This window comes from Vulpes lagopus, chromosome X (genome assembly GCF_018345385.1).
Source record: "Vulpes lagopus strain Blue_001 chromosome X, ASM1834538v1, whole genome shotgun sequence".
Classification (NCBI taxonomy): Eukaryota; Metazoa; Chordata; class Mammalia; order Carnivora; family Canidae; genus Vulpes; species Vulpes lagopus.
The window spans coordinates 86,903,496-86,916,355 of record NC_054848.1 but is presented as its reverse complement, the minus strand read 5'-3'; the positions used below and the strand labels follow the sequence as shown (position 1 = coordinate 86,916,355).

Sequence of the window (12,860 nt, the reverse complement as noted above, 5' to 3'; positions counted from 1 at the left end):
GTCCAAAAGAAGTTGTTCCCAAATTGGTACAGTGGCTAAGCAATGTCCACAAGGATCTAGGCTCTTTATAACTTTCCACATCACCATCCTTAGCATGAAGACTTTAGTATTCAGCTTTTTCTCTCATGGTCAACATGACTATTGTGCCATGTCTCAAGTCCTTACACAGCTATTAGCCAAAAATAGAAATAAAGGGTAGATATTTCTCCTCATTGTGTGTCTATCTATCTACTTATCCATCTATCACCAATCTATTTAGCTGTTTATTTGACTAGAGGTTTTATTTTAGCAGTACAAAGGATGGAGGTGCAATAATATTGGGAATTTTTCATTCAGGTTTGTTTTATTTAATTTTAATGCTACATCCATGTTGTGTTGAGGTGAGAACAATACAGATTCTGTATCTGTGGCTCGAGGCAGATATCCCATAGTACAAATGAGCTTCAAGTTACACACACTGAACAAAAAATGTTGAGGAAGTGAAGTGGGGGAAGGCACGTGCCAGAGAAAGAGAAAAAAAAAACAACAAAGAATTGAATACCCATGCAGACATTTCCATATCACCTTCAGTGCTAACCTGCCTTAGAGGAAGAGTAAAAAAGAGGCAAGAATAAGATTCAATAACTGTTGACCTGTTACCAGCATCATGCTTTTCAGCAACATTTCAGGAGAATCTGAAGCACTTTTTAAAAAGATTTTATTTATTTATTCATGAGAGACACAGAGGGGGAGGTAGAGACATAGGCAGAGGGAAAAGCAGGCTCCCCAAGGGGAACCTGATGCAGGACTCGATCCCAGTACTCGGAGATCACAACCTGAGCCGAAGGTAGATGCTCAACCACTGAGCCAACCAGGCGTCCCATCTGAAAGCACTTTTTACAACAAATTCATAACAACAAACTCCCAAACAACCTTAACCACCTCAAGCTAACACCCAATTAATTTTAAGCTTTGACATAAAATTTGATTTAACTACTTAAAGAAAGGAAAAATGATACCACTTGTACCTCCATAGTGTGATTAACCTCTCTCTTAGATGCTTGCATTACCTAGGAGTTAAATGGCTTTTGAATTTAATTTCCATTCCTAATGGTGATCTTGCCCCATCTGGCAGAAGATAATACAGTAATGCTGAAAAGAGTTTCTGTGCAGTTCTGCGAGTGTCTTAAAGAGCCGAAAAACTGGAACCAGTAAAACCCACCGACGTGCATTCTTTAAGAATTTTTGAAAAAAATGTTTTTAAAAACCCAGCAGGGCAGAAACCTAAATTCTGAGATCAAATGTAAAAGTCAGATTTGGGGTTCCTCAGTGACAGTGGGGAATTTCCAAAGGCAACAGGGCAGTCGCGGGGAGGGGAAGAGAAGGAGTAGGGAGGTCAGAGATGGTTTCTCTTGTTGGCTTTTAGGTCTCATTGATTTTCATTTTCTGTATCCTGCAGAAATTCTTTATTCTGCTCTTTCCCATCACCCTGCATGTCTGAAATCCACAGTGTCAGATTATCACGTGACAACTGCATCATAAGTATAGAGTTCTAGAGTTTCCTTCACTTAACATATTCATTTCTGTAACTGCATCACCAAAAGCCACGTTGGCCAAACTGCAGGCATGGTCAGAGGAATTAAGAATTTCACAGTAGAATACAGAAAAATTGAGAGCAAGACCTAAGTGAGTGAGATGTGGTGGCCCAAGTTTTACAGCTGCAATATCATTAGTGGCTTTAAAGCAACTAGGTTGTTCTCCACAGCCTCCTTCCTATAGGGAATTCAGCCAGATGCCTATAATAGTGCCCTTTCATTTTATTATAGAAAACCTTGGACTCTCCAGTGTTAGCCACTGGAACGAAGTGTTTGTCCAATGTTTCCAAACTGTCATAAAAGATCAACCCTAGCTCAATCTCAACCACTTGCCAATATTCCTGAATTATTTTCAGTTTGTCTACTCCTTCCTTGTTTTCTTCTACCTGTTCAATGCTACTGATTAGTCTCCAAGAGGATCTTCTAGCTAGCTCCAATCACATGTTTGTATGCAACAGATAGAAAGGTTCATTCTTTGAGTGTCATCTTAACATTTCATCCCTGCTACTTTCTTTATTAATTTTACCATTTCATCCTATCACAAAGATTGCTTGGACAGCTTTACCTGGTACACCAGATCTTCATGAGCATCCATAGTGGTGGCAGCTCCAGTGGGGTCTGTGTGACAGATGGAAGCAGATAGCATCTCGATTCAGCCTCTCTCTCCACACCTCTGTCTCCATTTACTAGTGAGGAAGATCTTTTTTATTATTAGCATTATAAAGAGAGAGTGTGTATGCATGTGTGTGAGTAGCAGGGTGAGGGTGGGGGGGCAGATGGAGAGGGAGAGAATTCCTGACTCTGCACTGAGCTCAGAGCCCAATGTGGAGCTTGATTCCTTGACCCTGAAATCATGACCTGAAATGAAATCAAGAGTCTGACGCTCAACCAACTGAGCCACCCAGGTGCCCCAAGGAATTTCTTAGAACAATCTAGCTAAATATCCTTATATCTATTGAGTTAGAACAAGGCCATATTACCATTATCCTATAGCTATAAGGGAGGCTATGGAAGTGAGTACCTGACATTTTCATGCTCTGTTATTAACAATGGACTCTGATGGCAAGTAAGAAGTAAAAGGGAATTGGCTAATACATAGGCAACTAAGTGTCTCCTATAGTCATCTACTAAGGGAAAAAATGATTAGGCTATTCTTATATTTTCAACAATACCAGATGCCAAATATAAAAGTAATATCAGAAAATTTTATGAACTATATATTTATATATATACATACATTTGTATACATATACTTGTTTTTTTTTTAAAGATTTTATTTATTTATTCATGAGAGACACACAGAGAGAGTCAAGCAGAGATATAGGCAGATGGAGAAGCAGGCTCCATGCAGGGAGCCCGATGTGGGACTCAATCCCGGGACCGTGGGATCATGCCCTGAGCTGAAGGCAGATGCTCAACCGCTGAGCCACCCAGGTGTCCCAGGTTCAGGATTTTTTAAATACCAAAATCCTTAACTTGATGAATTTCTGGAATATTCTCTTTTATAAATAATTATTACAATATTGATCTATTAGATAATACTATATTAGTACTAATTAATATAAACGTAATTGTTTATATGTGTTTACACATATGTGTACTTAAAAGTACACAAATAATGTTTACATGATTTAATGAATTTTATACACAATGAACATACTTATAAAATCACCCAGATTAAGAAATACATTATTACCAGGACCCCAGAATCACCTCTTTTACCCACCTCCTCTCCAAATGTAACCATTATTTTGACATCCAACATCTCTTATTAATTTTGCCTGTTTTAAAATTGTATATAAATTGAAGAATACAGTATATACTCTGTTGTGTTTGGCTTCTACTCAGTCACTTTTGCACAAATTGAAGTTGAATTTAGTTCATGTTGAACTCTTTTCTGTATTGTAATAGTATTACTCAATAAAATCTATCCTTATCACTTTAGCTGGTATCTGACTTTATTGGCCTTTGGCAGTGATTAAGAGCATGGGATGTTGCCAGATGACAGTGTTTCAAATCCCGGCAGAACCACTAGTTGTAGAACCTTGGTCAAGTCACAGACCTGCTCTATATTTCAGTTTCCTCATCTGAAAATAGGAATAATAATACTAGGTTTGTAGACAGGATTATGTGAGCTAACACATGCAATTAACTTAGAACATAGCCTGGCACATAGTGAAGGCTACATAACAGTTTTACTATCACCGTTCCTCAGCAACCTACTAGAAATTGGTGGCAAATTGACAAACAGGGAAATATCTGCATAAATATTTGCAGTATTTCTGTCAAAGGGTTTATATAAAAAGGGTCCTTTTAGGGATGCCTGGGTTGTGCAGTAGGTTACACACCCTACTCTTGGTTTCAGCTCAGGTCATGATCTCAGGGTCATGAGATTAAGCCTGATGTTGGGCTCAGTGCTCAGCACAGAGTCGGTTTGGGTTTTTCTCTCCCTCTTCCTCTGTCCCCCACCAAATAAATGAATAATTATTTTTAAAAATGAGTCCTTATAAATTAATAAGAAAAAGAATGAATGTTCTGATAGAAATGTTTGCAAAAAGCAGCAACAGACAATTCATAAACAAAACCAAAAAATCTGTCAATAAATGTATGAAAAGCTCTTTGACCAAAGAAATGCAAACAGACAGACAAACAGAAAACCAACAATGAGATATCATTTGCTTTTGTGAGCCTAACAAAAGTGAAAGAATTAAAGAGAAAATTGAAATATCCAGTATTGGTGAGCATGTAGGAAAATGAACACACATTCTTGGCCTCTTCAAGTTCCAAAATAGTAAAATATTCCAGAAAGTTATCTACCAATAAGTATAAAATTTTTATGTATGTATATATACTCAGGAAATGCCTGTACTAGAAATATATCATCATTAAATCATCATAAAAAAGAAAGACATGTATAAAAATAGTTGTCTTTGCCTTGCTTATAAATGCAAAAAAAATGAGAATAATGTAAATGCCCATCCATAGATATTTGGTTAATTAAGTCATGAGTTTTCCACATAAGAGAATGTTAGGAAGCTATTTACAAATGATGCCACTTTTGTTTAGTGAATAAAATTGATTGACTAGAGAAAATGTCCACAACACAATGATGCATGAAAAAAGCACATTGTGAAACAGCATGTAAAATGTGGTAGTTTTATCTTGTGAGGATTTCACTGGTTTAAAAAAAATCATGTTTTAGTTTTTCACATTATTTGGATTTTTCTAAGCATTTATTTTTGTAAACTAAAAAAAATTGATAACAAAATTGGCTTGGTCATAAGTAGTGGATGAAGAGTGAATACAGAACTTTTAGGACAAAACCAGTGAGATTAAAACAGTGCCAGTAAAAAGCCCACTTGCCCAGCATTATATAGTAGGAACACTGGCAAGGAATATCTTACTAGAGTTCAGTTAGAAATGTTCCTGTGGTGAGGCGCCTGGGTGGCTCAGTTGGTTAAGTACCTGACCCTTGATTTTCGTCATGACTCAGGTCATGATCTGCGGAGAGTGAGATACACCCTTGAGTCAGGGTCAGCACTGGGCTTGGAGCATGCTTAAGATTCTCTCCTTCTTCTGCCTTTCCATACCCTCCCACCCTTGCAAAAGGAAAGAAATGTACCTGTGGCCTTAAGTAAATTTGGAGAGACATGGTACTGGTCAAAAACATAACTTGGATATTGATTAGGGCTAGGGACTAAAAGAAAATATATAAAGAAAACTTCCTTTTTGGGCAATGCCACTATTGGTGAGTGATGTCATAGTTGGTTAGAGATTAACTAGGTAGATAGAGCTAAATACAGACTTTGAGTGATTATAAAAGAAGACAACTGAGAATTGAACGAAGAGAAGGATGCATTAATACATTGAATCCTTACAACAATCCTATGAGGTAAGGACAATGATTTTTCCCACTTTGTAGATTAGGAAACAGAAGCACAGAGAAGACAGATACTCTCCCAAGGTCATACGATTTCTTATGAAAACCCTAGTTGGGGGTGTTTAGGATGTATATATAATAGTATACATGAAGTCAACTTCATTTGTAGCATGTGGAAGAAGAGGAATACTGGCACCAGAAGTTGGAAGCAGGTGGTTCAGAGGCATACCCAGCTTGTATATTGCTTTGCTTGGCCAACACAGTGTTTGATGTTTGCTTATTTCATTGTGTATTTAAAATATGGTAGATATTTTAAAATCCAAAAAGTCCACATAATATTTCAGACCAGCAGTTGTTTTGTAATTTTTTTTCTCTTTTTGGAAAAAAAAATCAGATCTGCTGATACTCATTTCTTCACTGAAGCCATCTGTCAGGTCTGAGTTGAGGCAGTCCCATTTGGAAGATGCACGCATGCCCCACTCAGCCTGCCTTCCTTCCTTCTATCAGCTGCTCCGCCATATCGGAATTCATAGCATTTGCATCTGTGAACACACAAAGATCATTAAAGAGTACCCTTAATTGTCTGTGAAGATTAGGATGGCAATTCACTCTTTTGTAACCCAGATACAACGGGGTGAAGACAGAAACAATTCTAACTAACTTGTAATATATCTTGTCATTTTCTATACCCTGATAGAGAATTCACTCTACCAGCAGTATAAATAAACTGATATTTTGCTGATGATTTGTTTGGGGAGTGGAGGTTAGTTTTACATTATACCCAAAAGCAAAATTCTAAGAAAGTATCAATGAGGTATCTCTGTTGTCCCTCTAAAGTTCTTCAACCACCAGCACCCTCATCCCTCAGACCCAGCTTTCCACTGGGCTACCTTGTTGGCTTGGGCCTACCAAATCAAGTATGCCACACCTCCAACAGGTCTCCCTTTTCCTGTGCAGCAGAGCAATTCAGTTTTTTCTTTTTCTTTTAACTTCACAATTATAATGCAACTCTGGTAACAAAGGGCTGACCTTAGGATCAGCTCTCCATAGAAATTGCATGGTGATTATAAATAACAAATTATTCATCCCCAGTTACAATTTTTCCCCCTTTTATACTTGTATTTTAATTCTTCCAAACTCATGACTATTTTACACATTGAGACAGCAGTTGACTTAGGGGGGAGAAAAACCACATTTTTCCCCAATGCTCGCCACTTGCTAACTGGATTACTTAGGGTAAGCTGTATACCTATTGGGTTCTCAGATCTTTCATTTGTAAAATTACAATATAATAAGTACATTTCCTTTCTAACAGGGCTCTTATTAACATTAAATGCACTTTCTAACCTGGAAATGCATAGAAAATAAAAATTGTAATTTTTAAAGTGCATTTTTAAATGTTCTGGAAGTTAGGTTTCATATAATGAGCATCTTCTCTTGAACTCCTAGTGTACACCATGCACTGTGGTGGACGTTTTGCAAACACTTTCTATTTTAATCTTCTCTACAATCTTTTGGATTAACAGTGATATGCATTTTCCACCTAAAGAAATCGACACTCAGGCAAGTTAATAACTTGTCAAAGGCCATCTGGCTGAGTCAAAAGCCCATGTTCTTTCAATGACGCTGTAGTGTCATCTGCCCATTAATCTGGAACTCTCTGGATGTGCCTAGGGAGGATCACAAAATTATTGGACTTTATAAAAACATTTTCATACTCCTGTACACAGCCTCAGGGTTAAAAACACTAAGCAAACTGAGGATATATTCTATCAAGGACTCAGTGTTTACGAAAAGTATTTCGTATTAGTATTTCTGTAGCAATCAATTCTATTTACAAGTAGTCTTATTCTATTCAGTGTTACCTATCAATTGGTCCTGGCTTCTTTATTTTATTTTATTTTATTTTTTTATTATTTTTTTATTTTTTTATTTATTTTTATTTTATTGATTTATTCATGAGAGACACAGAGAGAGAGGCAGAGACATAGACAGAGGGAGAAGCAGGCTCCTCGCAGGGAGCGGATGCGGAACTTGATCCCAAGACTGGGATCACGCCCAGAGCCAAACAAAGGCAGACGCTCAACCGCTGAGCCATCCAGGTGTCCCTGGTCCTGGCTTCTTGGAAACTAGGAGGCAACCAAGGAGATTAGGCCCCAGGGGTGTGGAAACAAACTATCAGTTATGTTTAGTTAAATGTGCTGAAACAATATGTTTTTTTCCTTTTTCTTTTTTTTAAGATTCTATTTATTTGAGACAGAGAGAGAGAGAACAGGAGTAGGGGGACAGCAAAGGGAGAGGGAGAGAGAGAAGCAGGCTTTCTGCTCAACAGGGAGCGGAATGTGGGGCTCGATTCCAGGACCCTGGGATTATGACCTGAGCTGAAGTCAGACACTTAACCAACTGAGCCATCCAGGTACCCCTGGAACAATACACTTTGAACAAAAAAACCTGATGAAGCTAGTGGATGTTGTGAAGATACAGGTTGAGCATTTAGAGCCCCCTAATGACCACCAACACAAGCTGACCTTGACTGATTTTCATTTTCAAATGGCCTTGTTCTGATGTGACAACACTGTCCCAACATAGTCTCTTCTCTCTTTTTGTGTAAAGGTTCTTTGCAATGCTCTCTGAGGGGCAGAATTAGAATCAGAATGATTTAGCAAAAAGAACTGAAAAGAGTTCCTCTTGGTTTTTTCCATCGTTATGAAGAAAGATTTTCCATGAAAAAAAAATAATGTTCATGTCTACTCACTAGGTGGGAACTGAGTTTCCAATTTGATTGACAATGTTGTGATAGCACAATAAAATTAGGTTTGTATGCTAATAAAATATGTTTCCTATTTCATTCTAGTAATACTTCTAGGGTTCTCAATTCTATTTTGGCTGAAAGTAATAACAGAGAATTGAATAATAATTTGATTTTTGCCCACTCCCCCATCCACAACCATCTATTCTGTAAGGCGCTTCTCTTTTGGATATAAACGAAATGTCTTTAATTTTAAGAAGCCTGGAGAGGATAATACCTTTGCACAGCCTTCTGGTGCTGTAAATTTATAAAAAGTGGCCCCTAATTCAAGTTAAATCTGGGAAAGCTCCCAAACATGTACTAATTCAGGAGTTATGGGGCTGTATAGTCCTGAGGCTTAAGAATTTGACAAGTAGAAGGATGGTAGAGGCAGGCCCAGATGTTTTCTTCCAGACTGAATTGTCAGCCATCTCTGCTCTACCTTCCTCAGGCTTGAGGCTAGTACAGTCAGAGAAAGGAACAAACATGATCAGCAACAGTGACTTCTAACTTGTTGAAAACAAGAAATTGAGTATTTCACATGGGGCCCTCGAGGAAATATGGAGAAGCCAGAACTCCTTAGAGGGAAAAATGTCTTATGTATGCTGACAATAACAAGAGAAAAGCTCAATTGTGATTTCTAAAACAAGAAAGTTAAAAGGGCTGCAGATGTTATTTTCTTTAAAGATAATGATAGTTTAAAAAACAGTATTGTCACAGGGATAATGGTCTCCTATAGCTATGTAAATGTCAGGAGGAAACCAGGATACCTACTTCCTGAAAATATTGGATTGATCCTTTGTGAAAGTTCAGTGACAAAGAACTCTATTATGCCAAATAATAGATGAACGCCAAGCTGTTTTGTCAAGTATAGAGATGTGATTGAATCACAACTGTATCGCAGTCTATTAATAACTACCCCCTTTTTTTAAAATACAGAGAAACAAGGAATTATCACCTACTATGGCAATCAATTAACTCTGGGGGAAAAAAAAACAACAGATTCAGTCATTTTGTTTTTATTCTCTTTTGAGAGCACCTTACATATATTAATACAAGATAGGATTGTAGAAGAGTAAGACTAGTCTTATCCTCTTCAAAGTAATCATCTTGCCTGTATACTTGATAACTATCAGTTCCAAATTGTCAAAGACATATAATCCAGATGTCCCATAATTTTATTATACTTAATAAAGGTGATTCATTCAAGGTAGAATGCAACATTGCTTAATCTGAATAATTTTCATGACTTTTTCAGATATTTATAAATCTGGAAAAACACTTGATTGAATCACATGTTGTGATTTGGAGTTCAGCAAATATGGTTGCAGAAACCTTGTAGTCACTCTAATAATGTGTGGAATTTTTCTGGCAACTGACACCCGAATCAGCTTATGAGTCACACAAGGAAATCATTACTATTATTTTCACAGTGGTATATGTTCCTATGGATGAGCATAAAAGCATCTCAGCAACCCATTTTCTTCACACAGTTTTCATATGCTGACTTCTGAGTCCAGTGTTTCCGTGTTAAACTGACATACTTACATGATTCCCATTCTTAGAGGTTTCCTTACTGAAGTGTTCAAAAATGTGGAATTCTGAGGGCAGTACTATAATGAAGTACAGTATTACATTATTACATAGCATATTACATTAAATTCATTGGAAGCATTTATTCTGGGGATTTAAAATACTCTCATCATTTTCATATATTACTTTCCTATGGATCTATCCATTAATTTATAGATATTGAGTGATGAATTTGTGCCTAATACTGTAGAAGGTGCAGCCAATTAGTTTGCAGAAAGATACTGTCAGCTCCAATTTTAATAATGAAAAATAGATGAACTAAGAAATTAAATCATTAGCCTGAGTTCACATAATGACACATTGGTAATCCCACTGAGAAAGCCAGCTTTCTTAATCTTAACTTAGTGATCTTTCACGAATAACTCTTTTTTTTCTCTCTTTCTCAATCTAAGGGCTCATGTGTACACACATGTGCACGCATGTGCATGCACACACACACACACACTCTTTGTAGCTTTATTTTCTAAATTATTTAAAACTATATGAGTTGATGGCTTTTGCACTGACTATGTTGCATCTACTTAAGGATGTTCAGAGTGAGGTATGGGGATGTGAAATGTGGGGAGGGAAAGTGAACCCATAGCCTGATCTAATAGACTTATGCTAGGTCTGTTAAAGAAAATTTTAAAAGACTGCAAATTCACAAATAACCCTATTGGGCTCACCCTACTTGAACAAATAGGAGAAGTCTCTTACCTGAGTTGAGACAGGAAGACAGTGATCCACAGAGAGAAGATACCAACTGATCAGGAGAAAACATGGGAAAGGCCGGACTCTAAGAACATTAAGTTTATATTTTGCTTACCTATGACTTAAAGGCACCCTGCCATATCTCACACTTACACTCTGAATTCCTGGCTGAGTGAAGTATCAGTTATGGATCAGTGAGGAATGGTAGGGAAAATGGTTAGGGTAAAGATTGCAGTCCCATAATGTCAGCTTAATGAAAAAACCATAACAAATCTGAGGACAGGGGTGATAGAATTACAAAATTTTCTGATAAAATGTCAAAGGCAATTTTCAAACCTCTTCCAATCCACAGTCGTCCTTATCATTGTGATGCATGGGTCCCAACAAAAATGTTTATATATTTGGGGTAAATGATCATAATGACACTTTACCAGCGAAATTTATTGTTCCTTCTGTACAGGCAGGCACCATGTTGCTTATTCTATCAATTTGTGTGCACAATAGTCTTCTGAGATAAGTGCTATTGTTATCCCTGTTCTACAGATAAGAAAATTCAAGCTCAGGGAGTTTAAGCAACATGTCCTTATCACACTACAAAATACTGATGGAACTAAAGCTCCCAATTAGGTTAGTCTGAATCCATTTGGTCCTCATAATGCCCTGTAGGAAAAGTGGGTGGAAAATGGAGTCTCCTGCTAGGTTCTTCATTTACTCTTTAATTAAACAATTATTTGACCTATAGTCAGGTCACTCTGTGTATGCACTGAGAATATAGTGGTAAACAAAACAGACCCGGTTACTGTTATCATGGAGCTCACCATTACTGGGGAAATAGAATTATAAACAAAATCTCCTCCCAGCCCAGAAAACATTTCCACAAAACTAGCAGAAAAAGAAAACAATTTTATTATTAAATAAGCAATAAATAAGAATGCAGTGCACATTAAAGGCAATCCACTAAAGAGATTGCAAAGACAGCAAGAAATATCACTCTTTTTTATAGCTAAATAGATACAAGACATTAAATTCATATTTTCAAGATAAAATGGCTAATTTTCGGGGATCCCTGGGTGGCTCAGCAGTTTAGCACCTGCCTTTGGCCCAGGGCGTGATCCTGGGGTCCTGGGATCGAGTCCCACATCGGGCTCCCTGCCTGGAGCCTGCCTCTCCCTCTGCCTATGTCTCTGCTCCTCCCTCCCTCTCTCTCTCTCTCTCTCTCTCTCTGTCATTAATAAATAAATAAAATCTTTTTTAAAAAAGGCTAATTTTCTACTCTTTTTAGGACTTAAGGTAGGTTTTGCCCTTTGGAGTAAGGTGGCAGCTGAATTTAGGCATATGTCCTATGAGGACACTGGGAGAAAGGGTGTTATATTCCTTGATGATTATACTTCAACAGGATGGCTCTCAGATACTCAAGGAAATATTCCTGACTTGTGAGACTGGCAAGAATTTTATTTAGTCATTAAAAAGATTTACACATTTATGGAGAGGACAGGGAAAGAAATTCCAAAAGAAAAAGGAGGAGGAGGATTTCTCCTTTCTTTTCAATAGGGAGAATTTTTAAGTCACTTATTTGAATTTGTATTTGCTCTTATATCATTAAGTGAGGAAAGATAATAATAAGTAAAACTTGAATAAATATAGTTATACATTTTGATAAATTCTCTGAAACCAGCATTCTATAAGAATAATAAGGGGGGGGTGGTTAATCTAAGATGCATCCTGAACAATGAGCAGGAATTAGTTTCTTGACAGACAGGAAAAAAACTATTCTGGGAAAAGACAAAAATGTGAGTGAAAGCTCTGAGATAAGAGAGAGCTCATTGTTTTCAAGTAACTAAAGGAAAGCTATTGTTAGGGAAGAATGAATGAGACAGCAAGTGACATGAGGACTACAAACGCGGCTAGAGTTATAGCATCTCTTAACCAAGGGACACGTGGAGACAAGGGAATCTGTCCTCTGAGACTGAAATTTTAAACACATAAACAAGCGAGCCTGGGTGGCTCAGTCTGTTGAGCATCTATCTACCTTTGGCTCAGGTATGATCCTGGAGTTCTGGGATGGAGCCCTGCACTGGGCTCTCCACTGGGCAGGGAGTCTGCTTCTCCCTTTGCTTCTCACCCCGCTCATTCTCTCTCTCTCTCAAAAGAATAAATAAAATCTTTAAACACATTAACAGGAGTAGAAAGCTGTTTCAGGCTACTCAAGGAAAGAAAATGACTCTCAGATTTGCAAGCCTTGACAGGGACTTGACTGCATTTAGTATTGTATCTAAAGGAAGGAATTGGGGGTACCTAGGTGGCTCAGTTGGTTGAGCATCTGACTCTTGGTTTC

The 12,860-nt window shown here is 37.5% G+C and overlaps 1 pseudogene; it reads right to left on the bottom strand.

Moving 5' to 3' along the window:
• Positions 1-1,331: 1,331 nt before the first annotated feature.
• On the bottom strand, positions 1,332-2,169 carry LOC121482393 (annotated as a pseudogene).
• Between the last annotated feature and the right edge of the window lie 10,691 nt (positions 2,170-12,860).